This window comes from Hibiscus syriacus, unplaced genomic scaffold (assembly GCF_006381635.1).
Source record: "Hibiscus syriacus cultivar Baekdansim isolate YM2019G1 unplaced genomic scaffold, ASM638163v2 tig00110576_pilon, whole genome shotgun sequence".
Lineage (NCBI taxonomy): Eukaryota > Viridiplantae > Streptophyta > Magnoliopsida > Malvales > Malvaceae > Hibiscus > Hibiscus syriacus.
Genome location: NW_024062787.1, coordinates 325013 through 348028, shown reverse-complemented (window position 1 = coordinate 348028; position 23016 = coordinate 325013). Strand labels below are relative to the sequence as shown.

The 23016-nt window shown below is 35.2% G+C and overlaps 2 pseudogenes; both read right to left on the bottom strand.

The window, feature by feature from the left end:
• Positions 1–6: 6 nt before the first annotated feature.
• Positions 7–3707, bottom strand: LOC120133071 (annotated as a pseudogene).
• Positions 3708–14312: 10605 nt separating this feature from the next.
• On the bottom strand, positions 14313–22423 carry LOC120133078 (annotated as a pseudogene).
• Positions 22424–23016: the final 593 nt, after the last annotated feature.

Sequence of the window (23016 nt, the reverse complement as noted above, 5' to 3'; positions counted from 1 at the left end):
GTGTTTTGTTTTTGTTTCGTAGAATCCTTTGAAAACTTCCACACACTGACCTGAAATATAATATAAATACAATTATATTTCTGAAAACATCATGGAGAAAGATTAATACTTCCATCATGTGATATATCATGTTTAAAGTCATTACCATCTCAGCAGGTAGATTGAGGTCAAACGATTTATAACTTGGCCAGAATCCTGTTGTGAGAAACAGTAACTGTTAAATCGATCCCAGGATGTGCAGCTGAGTTACTCCTAAGATAGTCCTCAAAGCTGGCCTGGTTTTCCCTTGCCAATGTCAGATCTGTGACCTGTTAGAAAGACAGACAAATTCACGAAAATTAAACCATAATTAGTGTGAACAAACAAACTAGTGACACACACCAACTCACCATGCCCTCCATCTTTGAGGTGAACTGTCCACCACAATGCTGCTTCAGCTTAGTAAGAATACTCCTTTCATGATCGTCATTAGCACTGCGGTCAAATAGCAATCGACGAGCAAGCTTCTTCCTGTTAGTGTTTGCGCACAATTAAGTTAGGATCAAAATGTACCATGTAAAACTATGTCAAGAGAAACTTAATTGACAATAAAAATAAAACAAATATAAATAAATAGTAGCCTCACCTATAAATTCGGCAAAGAGGTCTTTGTCATTATATAGGCAAGCAGCTTAACCACCTGCAGAAAACCAAAAAATAGTTCAGAATCAATTACAGATGAGAAAACAAATTAACATCAAATGATGATAAGTCACCTTCTCAATGTTTCTTCAATTGCTTCATCACTTAATTTCTCACTTCCACCCTTCTTGAGGATATTATCACAGAATGTTGCCAAAAGCTCGGCACTTGAACTTCCGGTAACAGGTTTGTTGCAGAATACTCAAAAGCCTCTTTCAAAGCCTAATGGAACGTTTCACAAGTCTGTTTTTAGGCGAAATGATTGAATACGATCCATATTAAAAGTTTAGTCATTACGACACAACCTTGTGGAACAGAGTATGGTTTTGAAAGAGTCGGTCACATATGTCATATGCTTATCATGCAGCTTGATTATTTTCCTTACAAGGGCCTGATGATAACAACATTACAGATTTTCAGCATCCATAATGATCTCAAGAATTCATAACTGTGAAAGTTGGAATATTTACCTGTTCCTGCACAGCTGGAGCATTCGAGGCCTACGGAAATGAGTGAATATCAGCACTTAGAACCAGAAGGTGAAAATTAGAACAAAACTCTGCAGTGGTTGGCAGTTGGCACACCAAAGGCATCAAACTTAGCAGTAACAGGAACTTAACAAGCACAACAATAATAAAATGATTTAGGTGCCATTTAGGTGTATTTTGGTTTTCCTTGACCCTTGTGCATTATCCAACTAGCTTTTGGTTATCAATAATAAAAAAATAATGTTGTGCTGGCCTGAAATGCTTAAATACTACTTTGCACCCATTCTGTTAATTAAAAGACAAAACTTTCATCCCCTCATAAAAATTACTAATGTAAAGAAACTTCAACTGTGGATCAGAAGAAAATAGATAAAGTATCCACTATTCAACAATTACAATTGTTTCCGTAGAAGGATAATAACATAATTACAAAACTTTCATCCCCTCGTAAAAATTACTAATGTAGAAAGAAACTTCAACTGTGGTTCAGAAGAAAATAGATAAAAGTATCCACTATTCAACAATTACAATTGTTTCCATAGAAGGATAATAACAAATTAACATAGTTACTTACAGCATCTTTGCCTGTTGAACCAAGGCTGCTCCTTCAGCAATAACATGCTGCAAAAAGAAAGTTTTTCAAGTTTTGGTTTTAGGGACATGAGAAAGATGACCATTTGACTAGCAGAACACAGAAAAAAATATTCAAACCTGCTTGAATATTGGCAACAGGATCCAAGCCTCGAGGTATTTTGCAATAAAGCCTATACATCCTAGAAAGATCCTCACCTACAAAGTGTAAAGAAGGCCAAGTTAGTATCTAGCGTGTAAATGGACCTAACGGCCAGAAGTTAAGCATGGCAAGAAAAGAAAAAGGGTTGAACAACACCTTGTCATCTATAAGCAAGGCCCTACACCCTGAATGCTCCTTTTCAAGTAGCTGATTGGCATATGTAACCAACAACTCATGTTGCACTTTCTAGATAAGGAAGAAACGGTATCAATAGAATGCTCTAGGAGTTACAGAGCTGTCCTGACAGGAACTTATCATTAATTCTATCACATCATTCCATGTCATTCCATATATCAAAAACATGCAATCTCATTTCACAAAGCTTCCCTTGTTATATCTAAGTGACAACTTTCATACAAACAATATTCATTTAAGTCACCCCCATAGAGCAGAGAATTACAAATTTCATTAATCACCAACCTTTCAACTCACCTCTAACAATTTCACCTCACTGCTTGAATGCAGGTAATTAGACACTCTTTCCTTTCCTTCTTCAAGCATTCTTCAGACTGAAATAATCATTAAAGTAAATAAAAAACTATAACCATTTAAATTAATCGGAATAAAATTTTAAACCTATATATATATAAAGCAGGGAAACTTTAGGAATGCCTTCAACATGTACTCGGGACAAGAATCTTCATAACGATCTATATGTCCCATGCCAATCTCAACAAAAATGTCAATACATTCTTCAATAATGCACGGTCTATCTGATCTCCCTCACGTTCTTATCAATCTGATACAAAGTCATCGCTTTAACTTTTATTCAAAATGTGACCTAAATATACAATCAACCAAGAGGCAATAATGTCAACTTACAAGGGAAATTAAAGCATCATTGACTTTGGCATGCACTTCTGATATACCTGAAATTAATAAAACAATAGTAGAGAATTATTTAAAGGTATATGTTAAGTGCTGGCAGCACAGCTCTCAGAATCCAGCCCATTAAATCATAATCAGTATTGGATAAAGGTGATACTAGAAGAACTAGTCACAGACCATCACGGAAGCAGGCCAGACCAACTTCATAAGCGCAGGGAGTGATCTCCGGCAATGAAGTAGCGATCAAGGTAATGGAAGAAGCGTGATAGCCACCTGACCATTACTTTATGGTTTCCCCATCTTTTAACAAGCTCCCTCAGCGTGAACTCATCATGCTTCTCTCTTAAAGACGGCAATACCTAATTCCAAGAAAAGAGAGGAAATTGATAAAAAAAACACATCACACACAAAAAAATGTAAATGGATGAATATCCTTGGGTTTCTTTTTCATAAGGCAATGAAAGAAAAATTGCAAAGCCTCTAAAAAACTGTATTTTATGATAAGACCAATCTGTCTATAGAACAAGTCGGCAACCAATGATGGCTGAGATAACACCAACCTCCTTACCGTTGAAGTAATGTATCTTCAAATGCCTCTCGGTAATTATCATAGAGCTGCTGAGAATATCATAAGGCGCCTTTTGAGTACACATGTTGTATATAGTACTGCAATAGTTCCAATAAAGGAATATGATGGGGATTTAAAAAAAGTATCAGATAATTGAAAAATAGTAATTAAACGGTTCAAAGCAAACAACAAAACTGAAGATAAGCAATGAGAGATACGTGTAAAGCATCATATATTCTTCTGAGGTAAACGGAGGCTCCGGCAGTCCTTCCAATATCCTCCTTAGCTTTTTGATCCCCTTATGCATATAGCCCCATCCCTGATCTAATTCGATAGTCTTGCGCTCCATGTTGTAAAAGAAAAGCTAAGATTTCTTCAAATTAAAACCTGATAAAAAAAACACATAACAAAACAACACTAAACACCTGGGAAGACAAACAAACAACAACAATCAAACAAAAAACCCTAGCATGAAATTTGGCAAACAGAATTCAACAATAATCGAATTCTACTCGTAAATAAATAACGATAAAACCGATGCAGGTCAAACACTAACGGGAAAACCAGCGGAAACCATAACCTCTAAACAATGTCACACGGCAATCCAAGAATATAACATAGCCAAAAAGCCGATCAATTATATATAAAAAAAGAAACAGAGAAGAAAACCCGAAAACTCAGATTCCAAAGAAAACAGAAAATAAAAACGAGACTAATATTACTTACAGACAAACAAGCAACCATTAATGGGGTTGTGGAATAGAGAGTTACTGAAGAAAAGGAATCCTGGCCTTATGAAAGCTGAATTAGGGTTTGCAGAGCAATCATTTTACTCCAACTAAACACACAAAAAATCAGAAACCAATTACTTGAAATCAACACACTTTTAATTTGTTTTTATAAACTCTTTTTTTAGATTTTTAACTTATTTTATTTCTTTAATCATTTAATAGAACTATTTTTTATTAATTTATAGCGAGTAAAAATTGTCAATAATTTGACGGTTAAAGTTTATGACACTTATAGTTTATGGAATAACTAGTTTGTTTAATCTATTGATAAATTAGTTCGTGCATTTAATAAAACTAATTGAAATTATTAATCTAAAAAGTTGGGCATACATTTTTAAACTCCAAAAGTGTTTTCTAATTGAGATAAATATTGATTGTTTTTTAGTTTAAATATATATGTACTAATATATTTAAAATTAAGATAAAGTGCACAAATGATCCAATAATAAGATATTGTTTTATTAAGTCTTTAACTATTAAAAGTTATAAAATGATCCTTTAGCTATAGGGTGGTACTTTATTGAGTCACTCGACTATTAAAAGTTACAAAATAGTCACTCGATTAATCATATGTTCCAAACTCGTCCTTTTATGTTAAAAATTGATGATCGACTAAGTTGGACGTTAATATTTTTTTGTACACTCAGTATCATTATGTAATCACCATACATATCAATCAATTATACATCTATGACTACCATAACATATACGTACACTAAATGTACTCACCTGGATTGTCTCGTTAATGTATCCAAAACGCAACGTTGATTACTCTGGTACTTTGCCTTTAGTTTTGTTTGCCTCGGGAGTTGATTTCGATCTACTCAAGCATCCATAAAGACATGTACAATATTAATTGTTAGGAAATATACTAACAATTATACTTAAACATTACTCAAGAGTACATATTATTATATTTTCTAATAATCTTAGCTTATCTTCACATTTCTAGCTCAATAGTATCATACCTCTACCATTGTATCGATACTACTATACTATGGTACCAATACCATTTCTTTATTCAGTTAACAATGGTATCGATATCATCTTCATAGTATCGATACTCCCCTCTTGGTATCGATACCACTTGAATCGGTATCGATACTACTCAGCGAATTCTACTAATTTTAAGCCTATAGTATCGGTATTGTTCTATCAGTACCGATACCATTACCCAAATTTTACATTTTTCATTCCGAAAATTACCAAATTTGGTCAAATTTCCTTATGTTTACCTCCAACAATACTATTAAACTCTTCTCTATTATCCCTATTAACTTTCTTTCATTTAGCTTCTTAAAACATCTAAAATCCCTCAAGCTCACTTGAATCTAAGAATCATACCATATTTTTTAACTTTTTTTAAACATCCAATGCTTCTAATCTATTATTTACTTCATTGACAAGTCAAATCTACTAGTAAACATCATAAACACTCATATCAAAACATATCATTACAAAACCATTTATTTAAATCTTTCATATTTCATCCATCTTTTAGGTTACTCCTATTTAATCCTTCCTCAAGCCTCTATAATAGTCAATACTTCAAAAACCAACCAAAAATGGAAGAAGAAACTATCCAAATAAACCTCATCTTGCAATGGGGAGAGCATGTTCCAAGAAGAAAAAAGAGAGAATAGCTTTTTGTCTATCTTCCTTTCCCTTTCCTTACTTTAATACCCTATTAAATAAAATGAATTTAAAATTCATTTTCCTTTAAAGGACCAAAATGCCCTCTTTATTCCTCTATTGATACAATTTAGTCTATATATATTCCAAATCATTTCCTCATCTTTTACCATTTATTCAATTAAATTTCAAATATGTTCAATGCAGTCTCTAACCTAATATTGTGGTATTACACTCTACCTAAGGTGGCAATTCTATAGTTCACTATATGCATGGTTTCGGTTCCAAGGTAATATAGGTACTCGAATTATCCTTGATGTTAGTGCCCACTTGGACTATCAAACCCTCAATACTCATTCATTATAGACTTAAGCAGATCGAGTTCAATTCGAGGAAGTGCATTCCTTATGTCTAACGAAGGGCTTCTCACAAAGATCATAAGGGCATGTACTTCAAGAGTGATTCACTAGCCTGTGCGGAGGGATACTCACGAAGGCACTAGCGACTCACCCCCACGTAGTGAGACAAAACTCGGGTATAGAGCTTATGGCATGCAAATGCATGTGATATGTGTGAGGAAGAACTCACAAACCTTTTGACAAAATAAAGACTCATTTTTTGAAAATCTTAACAAGTTCAAAAACAAATAAATCAAACATCATAAAACTATGTAAAAAAATGATGCATGATTATGAAAGTTGAAATTAAAAGGTTGTAATTCAAGTAAAGGTTCAAATTTATAAAATTTTAACTACTCAAACAACACATAATCGGTTAAGGTCTGACTCTCAAATAGTCCCTATCGAAGTCGTCAAATTGTCATAACCATTTTTTAAAATAAATTAATTTAAAAATAATTATGACTTTATTTTGGAAATTTGGATTTCAGTTTAATTTGAAATTTATTTGGGAATGATTTGGAGTCGCCAATGACCTTTGGATTAGGTAGGTCGAATACCTAAAAAAATTATTTTTAATGAATTTTAGAAAAAATCATTTTAAAGTCAAAAGTTGATTTGCGTACTACCAGAGATTCATTTTTAAGAATCTGAGAGTCGATTGCGTATGGGGAAAGATTAACTCTCGCACAACGCCCAAAATTGGTACCTCTCGATTATACGTTGTATAAGTAGTGGAATTTTACATATTCGAGTCCAAAATTTAAATTACGATCCTTTTATTTTTATGACTTTTTTAAGAATAAGTGAATCTATTTTAAAAATATTTGACACGATGAAAATGATTTAATTTACTCGATTTTATTTGAAAATGATATTCCCTTACTACATGAATTAACAGAAATTGAAATCCAGTTACGTTGGTCGTAATTTCGTTAACTCATGATGCAAAACAACATTAGCTTTGATAATTTTTGAAAATGAGAAAATGAATGTATGACACATGAATGCAACAATAATAAACGACATATATAAAATGGATGAAATATCATTGTAATAAATAGATAAATTAAGCAAAGATAAATAAACAAAACAATTAAATCATGATAAATAAATAAATTAATAAAAATAAAATATTTGTATTTATTAAAATAACTTCATTATGAAAGTTTGAAAAAAATATTTATTAAAAATAAATAAGATATATATAATCGACTTAATAAACAATAAATAATATTAAAATTATTTTATTCGAATAACTCTCGAAAGGGCATCATAGATTTTTGGAGGTCTTTCATAAGTTAATCGAACAATAAGAGGTATTACATTGGCTTAAACTCGAATAGAATAAAAAATATTTAACTATTTAAAAATGTATATATATATATATATATATATATCTAAACAAATATTAAATAAATAAAATATGTATGTAAACTGGGCGTCACTAAATAACAACATATAAAATAAATATAGACATGTAAATATATACATATGAAATGATACAATATACTTAAAACATTAATATAAATGTCGAACACACTTAATACATAAATAATGAGCATATGTATATAATAACCTACTAAAAAGGAATGAAAATATGCGTTTTAGTATATATGCATATATGTCAATACGCAAGCGAAGTATAATGGCTAAGGCATTAAGTATATTTGATATGTATATATACTAAAAGTATAGGGACCAAAGTGCATAGATGTTAAACTTAAATAAAGAAACAATAAATGACAGATTACATTAAAATAATGAGGAATAACATGGACTAAACATACAATAATACAAGGGTCAAATTTGAAACAATAAAAATACAGGGGACTCACAAAACATTAATCTATGTCATTTCAAGCTAAAAAAATAATTTAAATTAAACACTAACAAAATCAGAGGATCTTAACGCATAAATAAATTAGTTTCAAACAAAATTGCAAATAAGGACTAAAATGTAACGAATAATAAATCAATAACCCTAAACATGTGATTTTACCCGAAGCATAATACTAAACATGAAGTGACAAAATTGAAAGTATGAACTATTAAAAGGATCGCGAAATTAACCCAAGTTGCATTTCATGATTTAATCAAAGGATTACAAAGATTGAGGTACCTGGGTGGGTATTAACCCACGTGGGTTTGGCATGGTTGCCCTAACCCTCAAAACTACGCTGTTTTGCTTTGAGTTTAAATACTTTTTTATATAATTTTCAACGCTAACCCTCTTTATTTTTCCAGCTGTATCTCCTCTCTTCCTCACCCTTTTTCTTTTTTTCTTTTCTCTCAACCAAGAGAAGAAACTTCTCCGGCCACCACCTAAATGGCTCCGGTGAGGGTCCGATTTTTATACCATCTTTTCACAACCCCAAACAAAGTTGATACCAAACCATGCTCCGATTTTTACCATCTCTCAAAACAAAACCCTAAACAAAAATAAAAGACTACCTTGAAGGTTTGAGACTAACTTTCCTACGGTGACACAAATATCTTCGGATTCTAGAGATAAAATATTAGTCTATTTTTTTCTTTGATTTGTGTTCTCTTCTTTTTTTTCGTCTCCTTTTTTTCCGAAATTCTATCCTTTTTTTTTTCTTGGCCTTCTTACCCAAAAATCACTCCAAATATTATATTACTGTTTCCTCAAATTTTACTAATATAGTACCCTTTTTAATAATTACGTGGAATACGACTTTGCTTAAGTGGAATGAATGTGCTGAAGAGTGCCTGAGAAATTTTTACATGATACCACGTGGGAAGGCATGTTTTAAGGGGCATACCTTCTATGGTTCACATCAGATTCTCTAAAAGTATTTTAAAAAAATATATTTTAAAAAATTAAAAAATAAAACTATAGTGACTAACATCATAATTTAATGCATATTAGTTCAATGAGTTGAATAGCTTAATGAGATTAGTTTATATAGGTATATTAGAGTGTTTAGGTTATGTTTCTTGACAATGTAGGATAAAAGCTAAAATATGTATTATTTAACTTTTTATCTCTATATCTAATGAATCTACTTATACACTATTGTTAAATTACATTAGGAACTAATATGTATTAAATTATGATGTTAGTCCCTATAGTTTTATTTTTCAATTTTTTAAATCATATTTTTTAAAAATGCTTTTAGGGAATCTGATGTGGACCTTGGAAGGTGCATCCCTTGAAACGTGCCTTACCACGTGATGCCACATAAACATTTCCCTTGGAAGGCGTTTTTCAGGGAACGCGTCTTTGGTCCACCTAAACAAATGCACATTTCACATATTGTGCCTTATCAGAAAGGGTGCTAGATCGGTAAAATTTGAGGAAACAGAGTCGACATGTAATATTATAATATTTTGATAAAAACACATTTTTTTCTTTATTCAAATCCCCTTTTATGTTGTTACATGTTGCTTGATGGCTCTGTTCTTGTGATTGCTGAGAAGATAGGGCATAAGTGACCTATTTTTTGTGATTGACACCCCAAATCTTGTTTTGCTCGTCTTCATTCAAGTAAAAATATATGCTTTTTTAATTAAATTTTGGTCTTTTCTTTTGATTGAGTTAATGGTCGATTTGTAAGATAGTTTCAGAGCAATCTGGTCGAGGCGACGACGGAGCGACAGTGAGCAACAACGATGGCGTGGAGATTAGGGTGTAGGTGGCGATGACGGCACGAATGGCTAACCCTAAAATTAGAGTTAGTCAAAATTGAAACATAATGATTATATGGTTTGTCCATGTGGGCCTGACTCGTTTGGGTTTGTTGTTTGAGCTCCGAGTCTTGTAATTAGGCCTGCAAAAGATGTAATTAATAGTATTAATAATAAAAATAATAAAATAGTAATTAAAGAGGTGGACGAAAAATGGTGTCAACACCTGATTTTGGTGGGATTTTCTAAAAGGATTTGATATTTTTAATTATACTCTTTCTATAATATTTTAAAAAAATTATTAAGTCTCTCAAATTTTTAATAATTTTAATTAGACTCCAATTTTCTTGAAAAAAATAAATTGAACCCTTTAATTTTTTTTAAACTTTTAATTTAAACCTCTAAATTTTTAAAATTTTAAATTGACCCTCTATACTCTATCATTAAATTCCGACATTGTACACCTTCATGATTATAGGTTAATTTCAAAACAAGTCATATATGCATCCAAAGTTCGTGTATAGACTGTTGATTGTGGAACAGAATACCTGCAATAGAAAGATTTTAATCCAATATAGAAAGTAGAGATGAATCATTCATGAAATCTGGGCAAGGATTATATATACTAATCTGACAAGCTGAAAATTCCTTGGTTTTCTTGTTTAAGATAACATTTTAATCAAATTTAGAAGATGTTGAACACAAAGAATCTCCAAAGAAAGCTTGAGTTTCCTTTCCTTGTTTGATTTTTTATATATTATACAATAAGTAATGAAAACACGTGTTTTAATGCTAACCCTATCTTACTTAAAACGAGCGAATCCCATAAGCTGAGTGGGGAACCTGCAAATGAAGGATGGTTGGTTACTCTTCGATGAGGGTTTGGTCCATGCTTGGAACTTAGGTGAGCGCAGAGTAATTTTGGAAATGGATAGCCTTGAGGCTTTTCGAATCCTAAAGCAGAAGCGCTGTGCAGGTATCTCCTTCACTCTCTACGATAGAATTATTGATCTATTGGATCGACATTGGAACGTTCAAATTTATCATACTAGTAGAGAAGCTAATAAGTTGCAGACAAACTGGCGAAAATGATAGACATTGAAGTTACTGCAGTCCACGAGCTCCTCGACCCTCCTTTATTTGTTCTGCCGCTCATGCAGTTAGATTACAATGTTTCTGGGGCAGTGACTGTTTGATGTATTTAGTTTTCCTTTTATCACCAAAAAAAAGTTTAATATTTTGTTTAATATTTTTTTAATAGAAGACGCTAATTTATTATGATATTCAATTTAATTCAACATTCAAGACGAGAACTAATTTATTTAAATCCGAATAATTAAATTTATCATATTATAAATCTTTAAGATTTAAATTTAATAATTAAATTTATCGACCATTCATTCAAATTTGAACTTACTAAACTTACTAATAGAAATCGAGATTCAACTCAAATGATTTTCATTACTAAACTTACTTTATTAATCTTAGGGCCAGTTAATTTTTAAAACTTGGTTTCTTTTTTTCTTTGTTGAGAAAAAAAAGTGTTTCAAATAAATCGTATAACGTCGAAGAGATAATCTTAAGATAAAGTAAGTTAAAAAATAGTGAAAATAAAGATATAAAAATTCATTTGACCAAAGTATCTATTACATAATTATAAGATCGTTGAATAAGAGAAATATGAAAATTAGGATGAGTCTAAAATTATTACTTTGTTAGTCAAAGATGACAAGTCTAGGCAGAGAAATTTTCATCATCACGAACCAATTTGTTCACCAACTGAGCACAATCAAATTCAAAAAGTACATTCTCCCATCCGTCATCACAAGCCAAGGATAAAACAACACTAAAAGCATGAATCTCAGTTAAACCCGGATCACCAATACCGTGCATAGCCTGAGCTAAACCACCCAAGATTCTCCCCAGGTGGTCACGAGCCGCAACTCCAACTGCAATACAACAAGAACCCGACTCAAACGAATCGTCCAAATTGATATTCACCACACCGGAATTTGGAGGACACCAATGGAAAGAAGATGCAGCATGCACCAATTCATCTAAACTAGCAACACCACCATCACCATTACCACGGCGATGCGTGCAAGAAGCCTCCAAAAAATCTTGATGAATAACCTGAGCATTAGCAACAAGGATCCAAGCAGGTTGTAACCTATTATCATGAACAAACGAGTTACCTCAATTCCACAAGTTCCAAAGAAGAGTAATCAGATTAGCATATTGTTCAATCCCCAACACAAGCAGACATTCTTCCAACAACAATCGATCATCAACAGTACAAAGATAAATTCGAGCTGAAAAACCAGCGAGACAAATAACCTTCTGTGAGGTGGGACACGAGCGTAAAGTATGCGCTAACGTCTCATCACTCGTGTCGCATAAAAGACAAACTCCATCTGATAGACCTGATTGTTTCAATTGACTACGAATAGGTAACGTCGCACGAGCCGCCGATCAAATAAGTATATGACAACTCATCCAAGCTTGCTTACAATTACATGGCCGATCAAATAAGGTTTTATCTAATGCTTGGAGATAATGAATATCAAGTTAATTTTAAATGGTAATAGCGGTTGAAAGTGGGTGCTTGGGGGCCAAATGAGTTCGCTGTCAATTTAAAATACAACACATCACATTTTCGATAGTCATGGAATTACAATTTTTTGTTAGGGGTTTTCTTATGTGGGTTGGGTATTTGCATAAGGTATGGGCTGTTTTCTTTAATAGTTTGTATTAGATATGGATGTTTTTATCGAGTCTTAAACTCTTGATTGAGTTTTGGTTTAATCGACTTAAGAGAGAGTTCTTAAGAATTGTTTTTCATTAAAAGAAACTAAAAAGATATTCGTATAGGTATAAGGAACAAGGAAAAAGAACAAAGGCAGGCAATCACTGAGTAGGGATCGAAAACGGGCGGGTCGGGTGTAGATACCCCTCCCCACCCACATAATATTTTTCAATCCACCACCCGTCCACCATCCATGATGGGTAAAATTTTTCAAATCCACACCCACCACCAACTACCTGCAACAACAATGATTCTTTGAACTCAACTATTCCATCAAAATCATGAGAAAATATCATCGAATTTAACCAAAACAAAAGCTGAGAACATTTAAGTTTTGTCGAAGCAAACTAAGATGATTTAAGACCTCCTAAAATAGCAGCTCTTTAATGCATTTACTTATCATAAATAAATGTGAAAGATATGGGTAGAACATTCATTTACTCCTCTATTTATATGTTAACAGTAAGAAAAGCAGTAAATTTGGTTGTGAGTCACAACCGTAAACACAATTGAATTATTTCTAAATTGCAGAATACATGATTAAAAATACCTAACTATTATCTCATTCAAGTGTTCCCAGAAGAAGAAGAAAAATTAAGGTTAAGGTGTGATAGGCAAACTAAACTAAGTGGAAAGACTTAATGTTCTTATTGCATTCGCTACTTGTTTTCCAGTATGTTGGCTCTCGTCCAGAAGAAGTACCATAATTTAGATAGTAAACGATTTAAAACGCCAATCTACAATGATGGATTTCTTTGAACTGAAAACAAGTCAGGATGCGACTCCCATGCTTTCTTTCTGTAAGCCGCTTTAATCTAAATTCCAAATCAAAATTCATAAAAGAAGTTAATCAATTTACAAATTCATAAAGGAAAAGAAAAAAGATTAAGGAAATTTGTTAGACTAGCTGATTGAAAGAAAGCAATCAAGGCCACAACTTCAAAAAAAGAAAAACATACTTGAGTTGGAGAGTGGAGAGTGGAGAGTGGAGATAAGAGGTTTGAAACTTGAAAGATCGGCTCAATAAGAGGTTTGAAAGGAAAAAAAATTATGCATAAACTTAATTTATCCCTAATATTTGGTTAAATAACAACTTATATCTTATACAATATTCGGATTTATAAATTAGTCTATAAAATTACACCTAAATTCATAATGGTCAAAAATTTAATGGATATTTAGCTGGGCGGGCGGATGTGGGGCGGGTGAGGTCTCAAACCCGTTACCCGCGACGGGTACTACTTTCCAAATCCACACCCGCCCACTACCTACTAAAATTATACCCATCCCCACCCCAATTAGAGCGGATACGGGGCGGAATCCACGAATTTGTACCCGTTTGCCATCCCTACCACTGAGGCTCAACGCTCTTGAAAGATTCGTAAGTAGCTTGATGATAAACAAGCAAGATCATATGGTATGTCTGTTTACAATACTGATGCTTTTTGTGGGCTTAAATCCTCTCCAGGTGTGCTGATGAGTAATATAAAAAGGGATGATACATAATTTTGAAAGAATTTATAAAAGTCAAGAGGACGAAATAAATTATTAATAAAAAATATAAACAAAATATTTAAATTATACTAGGCTAATTCTTATATTTCTACAGGTATTCTGTTTGGCAATCAACAGCATATACATGAATTTTGCATGCATATATGATTACTATTCAATGGTACCCAAATATCATTATTCTACATATATGAAGATGTTTTAAAGTTCGTAAGTCATGCCGACTTTAAGCATTCGCTTGTGTGGAATATTAAACACCGTCTCGCTTTGCCTCAGGTTTCTCTTCAGCAAATTGTAAGCATAATCGATGAGAATCCTCTTCATTATGCCCGCTTCTTCGCTTGCAATCACCTCACTCTGACCTATCAAGTGAACCATGCCGGCTTCTTCCCATGCATTCTCCACTTGTTCAATTTCTTGTCTCATAATCTGTTGAAGATTGTCTGCTTTGGTTTGATCCGCATTCTCAATCTCGTCATCTGGTTCGGCGATCTCCTGTAGGATTCACTTCCCCGTTCGACCATGTTCTTGTTGGCTGATACCGTATGGAGTTGCAGCAAAGTTTCTTCTTGTATGAACTGTTTCAGTCTTGTGAACAACGTTTCCTCGAAGGCCTCCTCCTTAACATCCTTGTATCCATATCGAACCACACACCGGAAGGCGCAGAGTTCTCTCGGTTCGACTCTTTGGAAAAAGTATCTCTCTTCTTCCGTGACCTTGTTAATGTGGAGTGACTTCATGGAAACAAAGACGATGACCGAATGCAATGCCGGTACATGCGAAACATAGTGCTCGAATATGGGAGGGATACCATGAACCAGCTCCGAATAGAACATAGCAAGTCCAGGAATCCTAGCCATTTTCTTGTTGGCGGAGATGTCCTTTAATCTTGCCAAGGGAATCTTGTGGTTAAGCTCATAAAAGTACTTCCTTCTATATACATTGTTCCAAACATACATGACAGTCATCAGAAACGCCGAAAACGCCAGCGGCAAGTACCCGCCAAAGGAGAATTTATAGAGAACCGAACTCAGATACAGCAGCTCCACAAATCCAATGGTAACAACATAGAGGATTACCAAAATATGTTGGTTTTCCATATCATAATCATGATGAGAACCAGCAATGATGATGTGAGTGTCATTACAAACACAACAGCAATTCCTGTAAAAATGGAAATCAATCAACATTTGGTAGTTGAGAAGAGATTAGAAGAGTCGAAATGAAGAACCAAATTATTTACCATAAGCGTTGCCGATTTTTACTGTGGTCTTGAAACCAAAGGTGACAGCAACACAAGCAAACATCAGAAAGTAATTAACTTCTGGTATATAAACTTGTCCTTCATGATTTGCAGATGTGTGGACAACTTTGACTCGAGGGAAACAGCCGAGGGAAAGTGATTGATGGACAATCGAGAAAGTACCTGAAATCATTGCTTGGCTTGCTATAACTGCAGCCACTATGGACACTATGAACATTGGCCAAAACATAGGACCTGCGTATATGATCATCATAAGAAGAGCAGTGGGGAAAAAAAAGACATTCAATTTTCATGTCCATGGACATGATTCATGACCTGGAATAGCTTTGAAAAACGCATCGGAAACCGCATCGGGATGTCGGAGAAGGTAGGCGGATTGTCCCGTGTAGGCCAGAATCAAAGCCGGGTACACCAGGGAGCACATACTAAGTTGAATGGATCGAACCGAGAAATGGTCAACATCAGCAAACAGTGCTTCTCCTCCTGAAAGAAAAATCTGTAAGCTTTTTTTTCCCAATGCAACAAAGAACAATGCCGGTGGAAGCCTCAACGAACCTGTTGTGCAGAGAACAACTCCACCAAGAGAAACCCAAGCTTCCTTTTTGTTCCTGATGAAGTAATCAACAATGTACATTGGATTGATGGCTTTAAGCACTGTGGTATCATGTTTCACGATGTTGTAGAAACCGATTCCACCGATGAGTATAAACCAAACGTAAAGAATGGGAGCAAAGCCATAACCGACTTTGGAAGTTCCAAATCTTTGAATCATGAAGAGAAACACCAATATCACTATCGAAATCCCAGCAATCATATCTGTTTATTACACCAAACTTCATTCAAAAGTTCATACATTTACAACAAAATTCATCTAAAAGTTCATACATTGATTATTATATATATATATTACCTTCTGTCAAGTGAGATGTTGCTTCCTTGACACCACCAACGGCAGATAAAACTACATTATTTAGAAGATTGATTAGTATAAGAAAAGAGATCAAAGAGAGTGATTAGTGAGTAATTACCAGAGATTGAAGGAGTGAGGACGCTGTCGCCAATGACCATGGAAGTACCGAGCATGGTGATAAACAATAAGAAAATTTTAGCAAATTGGCTATTCTCTAAGCTAGACTTGAGTACCGACGCTAGTTTCAGACGCTTGCTAGGCAATTCTAGTCTATAATTCGATACTTGACGGTCTTCAGCTTGTTGACTCGGGATCAAACTCACTCTCGCGTATCGGCAAATCAGTGAGTAGAGTGCGAACGTTCCTCCTAATTTTGATTTACGCGTAGATAAAGCGCATCAAGATCATGTAAGTTATATATATTTTGGCATTAAAAAAGAACGTACCTTCGCCATTATCGGTTGCTCGTAAGACGACGAAGACATACTTAATAAGAGGAAGGAGGGTGAGAGTATAAAACACCAAAGAAAGAACCCCCAACACGTCGTCTCTGTGCTTTATTCCTTCGCTGAAAGTGCTCGCGTAAGTGTAGAGCGGTGATGTTCCGATATCACCGTAAACGACGCCAATGCTCTGAAACGCCAGATTCAACACCACCCACCAATTCGAATCCTTCAATATTCCAACACAAACATATCATTATATTGTTGGATCATAAACTTGATCCTTATGGGAGCCTAAACCCAAACCCAAACTAAATTGATGTCATTACTTACATCATTTAATTAAAGATGTCATTGCTTACATCATTTAATTAATGATGTCATTGCTTACATCAATTTAGTTAGGTGAGAGTTAGATATTTGTTGAATTTGTAATGGTTTAAATTAGTTTATTTGTGTGGTGTAGGATTGTTCTTGAGTAGTATAAATACCCCTTCCCATTTTAGTTTTAAGCATCAAGAAAAATTAAAAGCTTCTAAGTGAGTGAAGAAGCAAAGTCTTATAAGAGTGAGTTGTTCTTGTTTTTGAGTGAGAGTACTCTTGTAATATTTGTTTGAGTTTCAATAAAAGTTGTTTGTGTGAGTGTTTTATTTCCAACAAAGTGGCATCAGAGAGAGTTGGAAAGATCGAAGGTCTCAACGAGAGGAATACGACGCCGCCAGAATTTTCTCAATCTGAGTTCTGACGCACCGCCACGCACCGCTGGAAGACTGCTGCCAGAAAATCGAGTTGACTCACCGAGTTGAGCCGATTCAGCCGAGTTGGAGCCCTTGACCGAGTTGTCCAAGTCCCTCCAAAGTTTTTTTTTCATCGTTCCGGATTCATCCGTGTAATCGGATTTTACAAAATCTCATTATATTGAGAGATATGGCAAATGGTATGGCACCATTCCAAGTTCCGACACTCAACAACAACTACGACAATTGGAGTATCAAAATGAAGGCACTTCTTGGATCACAAGATGTGTGGGATATCATAGAGAAAGGCTATAATGAGCCTGCGGATGATGATGTTTTTGCTACTCTTACACCAGATCAAAAGACAACTTTGAAGGATTCAAGAAAGAGAGACAAGAAGGCTCTCTACCTCATCTATCAAGCATTAGATGATGATGGTTTTGAAAAGATTTCAAGTGCAAGCTCTAGCAAGGAAGCGTGGGAGAAGCTGCAAACCTCTTACAAAGGATCCGAGCAAGTGAAGAAGGTTCGTCTCCAAACATTAAGAGGTGAATTCGAATCCTTAAACATGAAAGCATCTGAGTCTATTTCAGATTATTTCTCAAGAGTAGTAGCTGTTTCTAATCAATTAAAAAGAAATGGTGAAAAGTTAGACGATGTGAGGATAATAGAGAGATACTCCGTTCGTTGGATCCCAAATTTGAGCACATCGTCGTGACGATTGAAGAAACTAAAGACTTGGAAGAAATGAAGATCGAACAGCCCAAGGATCATTGCAAGCATACGAAGAGAAGCATAAAAAGAAGCATGAGTTTACTGAGCAACTCCTCAAGCTGCAACTCAAGGATATGCATGAGAGCCAACGCAATGATAGAAACCAATGTGGCCAAGGCAGAGGTAGAGGCCATGGACGAGGTGGAAGTCGAGGTCGTGGACGAGGCTGGAATTACAACAATAACAATTCCAACAACAACTATGAGAAAGGAGAAAGCTCAACACGAGGCCGTGGAAGAATTAATCCAAACTCAAAGTATGACAAATCTCAAATTCGATGTTATAATTGTCAAAAATTTGGGCATTATGCTTCAGAATGTAGAGCTCCCAACAACAAAATTGAGGAGAAGGTCAATTACGTGGAGGAAAAGACAGATGGCAAAGAAACTCTTCTTCTAGCACGAAAGGAAACTGATGGTGGCCAAGCAAATTCCTGGTATCTTGACAGTGGTGCAAGCAATCACATGTGTGGTAGGAAAGACATGTTTGTGGAGCTAGACGAGTCAGTAAGTGGAAATGTTTCGTTTGGAGATGATTCCACAATAGCAGTGAAAGGGAGAGGTAACATTCTTATCCGTTTGAAAGATGGAGACATCAATTTATTTCAAATGTCTACTATGTGCCCAATATGAAAAGTAACATTTTAAGTTTAGGGCAACTGGTAGAGAAAGGTTATGATATTCATATGAATAATTATAATCTTTCTATAAAAGATGATAAGAATAACTTCATTGCTAAAGTGCCGATGTCAAAGAATATAATGTTCTTGATCAACATACAAAATGATGTTGCAAAGTGCCTGAAAGCTTGCTACAAAGATGCATCATGGCTTTGGCATCTTCGATTTGGGCATCTCAATTTTGGAGGTCTAGAGCTATTATTTAAGAAGGAGATGGTGAAAGGACTACCTCACATCAACCATCCTGACCAACTCTGTGAAGGGTGTCTAGTCGGGAAACAATTCAGGAAAAGCTTTCCAAAGGAGTCAGAGACAAGAGCTAAGAAGCCACTTGAGCTCATCCATACCGATGTGTGTGGACCGATCAAGCCAAGCTCTCTCGGTAACAATAACTATTTTCTTCTCTTCATTGATGATTTTTCAAGAAAAACCTGGGTATATTTCTTGAAACAGAAGTCAGAAGTTTTTGAAGTCTTCAAGAAGTTCAAAGCAGCAGTGGAGAGAGAAAGCGGTAGAAAGATCAAAGCCATGAGATCCGATCGAGGTGGAGAATTTACTTCCAGGGAGTTTCAAGAGTTCTGTGAAGCAAATGGAATTCGTCGACCAATGACAGTTCCTAGATCCCCCCAGCAAAATGGTGTGGCAGAAAGAAAGAATAGAACAATCCTCGACATGGCACGAAGCATGCTCAAAAGCAAGAAACTACCCAAAGAATTTTGGGCGGAAGCAGTATCGTGTGCAGTCTACTTGTCAAATCGATCTCCAACAAGAAGTGTATGGGGAAAGACACCGCAAGAGGCATGGAGTGGAAGAAAGCCTGGCATTTCCCACTTGAGAACCTTTGGAAGTATAGCCCATGTTCACGTACCAGACGAGAGAAGAACGAAGCTTGATAAAAGCGAGAGTTTTATCTTCATCGGCTATGATGCTAATTCGAAGGGCTACAAGTTGTACAATCCAGACAATAAGAAGTTTGTGATTAGTCGAGATGTGGTCTTCAACGAAGAAGGAGAATGGGATTTTAACTCTCATACAGATGACTTCAATTTCTTTCCTCAGTTTGAAGAAGATGAGCAGACAATGAGGGAGCAACTAGATGAATCTCAACAAGAGCTTGCAACTCCACCCACTTCACCAACATCAACCACTCAAGGAGACTCATCACCTTCATCATCGTCAAGTGGGAGTCAAAGTGAAAGAGTTGTGCAACGCACAAGAAGCCTTAGAGATCTCTATGAGGTAACTGAACGACAAGATAATCTTACATTATTTTGTCTATTTGCCGATTGTGAACCAGTGAGCTTTCAAGAAGCGGTACAAGAAAAGAAATGTAGAGATGCGATGGACGAAGAAATCAAGGCCATCGAGAAGAATGACACATGGGAACTTACCTCACTTCCCAAGGGACATAAGGCGATAGGTGTCAAATGGGTGTACAAAACAAAGCAAAACGCCAAAGGAGAGATTGAAAGGCACAAGGCGAGGCTAGTTGCTAAAGGCTATAGTCAAAAGGCTGGAATTGACTATGATGAGGTATTTCTCCTGTTGCTCGATTGGAGACTATCAGACTAATCATTTCTTTGGCAGCTCAAAACAAGTGGAAGATACAACAGATGGATGTAAAGTCCGCCTTCCTAAATGGAGTTCTTGAAGAGGAACTTTACATTCAGCAACCATCAGGCTATGAAGTCAAAGGGCATGAAGACAAGGTGTTGAAGTTGAAGAAGGCTCTTTACGGGCTAAAACAAGCACCAAGGGCATGGAATAGCCGAATCGACAAGTACTTCCAAGAGAATGGCTTCAACAAATGTCCCTACAAGCATGCTCTATATATCAAGATCAAAGATGAAGATATTTTGATCGTGTGCCTCTACGTGGACGATTTGATCTTCACTGGAAGCAACCCAAGCATGTTTAATGAATTCAAGGATGTGATGATGAAAGAATTCGAGATGACAGACATGGGGCTCATGGCGTACTACCTTGGCATTGAAGTTAAGCAACAAAATGATGGAATTTTCATTTCACAGGAAAGCTATGCAAAGGAGATACTGAAGAAGTTCAAGATGGAGAACTGTAAGCCAATAAGCACACCGGCAGAATACGGGATCAAGATGACCAAACATGAAGAAGGCAAAAGTGTAGATCCAACATTCTTCAAAAGTTTGGTAGGAAGTCTACGCTATCTAACTTGCACGAGACCCGATATTCTTCACGCAGTTGGATTGGTTAGTCGCTACATGGAATCCCCAACAACCACCCATTTTAAAGCCGCAAAGAGAATTCTTCGCTATCTGAAAGGTACAATTGACTTTGGCTTGTTCTATTCAGTTTCTAATGATTACAAGCTTGTTGGATATAGCGACAGTGATTGGGGTGGAGACATAGATAATCGAAGGAGCACTACTGGATTCGTATTTTTCATGGGAGATATTGCATTCACATGGATGTCAAAGAAACAACTGATTGTCACATTATCCACTTGTGAAGCGGAATATGTTGCTGCTACCTCATGTGTTTGTCATGCAATTTGGCTTAGAAATCTATTGAAGGAGATTGGTTTGATACAAGAAGAGCCTACCAAGGTTTGTGTCGACAACAAGTCAACCATTGCCTTAGCGAAGAATCCAGTATTCCATGATCGAAGCAAGCACATTGATATTCGCTACCACTATATAAGGGAGTGTGTTGCAAGAAAAGATGTGGAAGTTGAATATGTGAAGTCACAAGATCAAGTTGCTGATATTTTTACCAAGCCACTGACCAGCGAAGACTTCTTAAGATTAAGGAACCTACTAGGGGTCACGAGATCAAGTTTAAGGGAGGGTGTTGGATCATAAACTTGATCCATTATGGAGCCTAAACCCAAACCCAAACTAAATTGATGTCATTACTTACATCATTTAATTAAAGATGTCATTGCTTACATCATTTAATTAATGATGTCATTGCTTACATCAATTTAGTTAGGTGAGAGTTAGATATTTGTTGAATTTGTAATGGTTTAAATTAGTTTATTTGTGTGGTGTAGGATTGTTCTTGAGTAGTATAAATACCCCTTCCCATTTTAGTTTTAAGCATCAAGAAAAATTAAAAGCTTCTAAGTGAGTGAAGAAGCAAAGTCTTATAAGAGTGAGTTGTAGTTTTTGTTTTTGAGTGAGAGTACTCTTGTAATATTTGTTTGAGTTTCAATAAAAGTTGTTTGTGTGAGTGTTTTATTTCCAACATATATACCATTTGTGGAAGTGGTAGTTTTCGAATATTGGAACTGAAACTGTAAGCATAGAGAAAGCATGAGACCTTGGAGTCGGAACCCTGGCTACCGTTGAGTGCGGCTTTGACGGAGATGAGATCCTTTGAACCGTGCTGTTTACGCAGCCTTGAACGGATGCTGCCGTCGTGTTGGTCGTCGGACATAGGAACGTCAACTCGAATGTGGCTTTCTTCTTGTGCAGTAGTGCTGGCCATTGCTTCAAACACTTGTCTTGGAAACTGAAGAGGTTAGAACAACAATTTGAGTTAGAGTAATTTATAAACGTAGAAAATTACTCCAAGCCATTGAATAGTGACACACACGGCTGAGACGCGGTGTGAGAAAAACCTTGTGGAGAAATTTAATTAAATTGTTGGATTTAATTTAATATTTCTTTTCTTCCGAAGTTACCAATAAACCTGTTGTGGACAGCTAAGGTTGATATCATACCTTTCGGGGATGTGCTTGATCAGTTTGATTATTCCCAGATATATTTCCACGGTTCCGTAGGATGATAAGAACAAGTTCCCATTTTTTTTTGTCAAAATACTAATAATAAGTTTCCATATTAACTGCAAGTTTATATGATTATGAAATCTTAATTCATAAATCATGAAATCTCATTCAGTAATTTAACTGTAAGTGCCTATGTTTTATGATTCTTAATTGTTAAATTAAGATTTATTTTCACGGCTGATTTGAATTTATTATTCTGTGTATCTGAGGCCTGAGTACTAACTCTAATATATCAGAAGGTGTGAACGTTTAAGTCAAATAATTGAAATATATATTTTTAAATAGATATTAT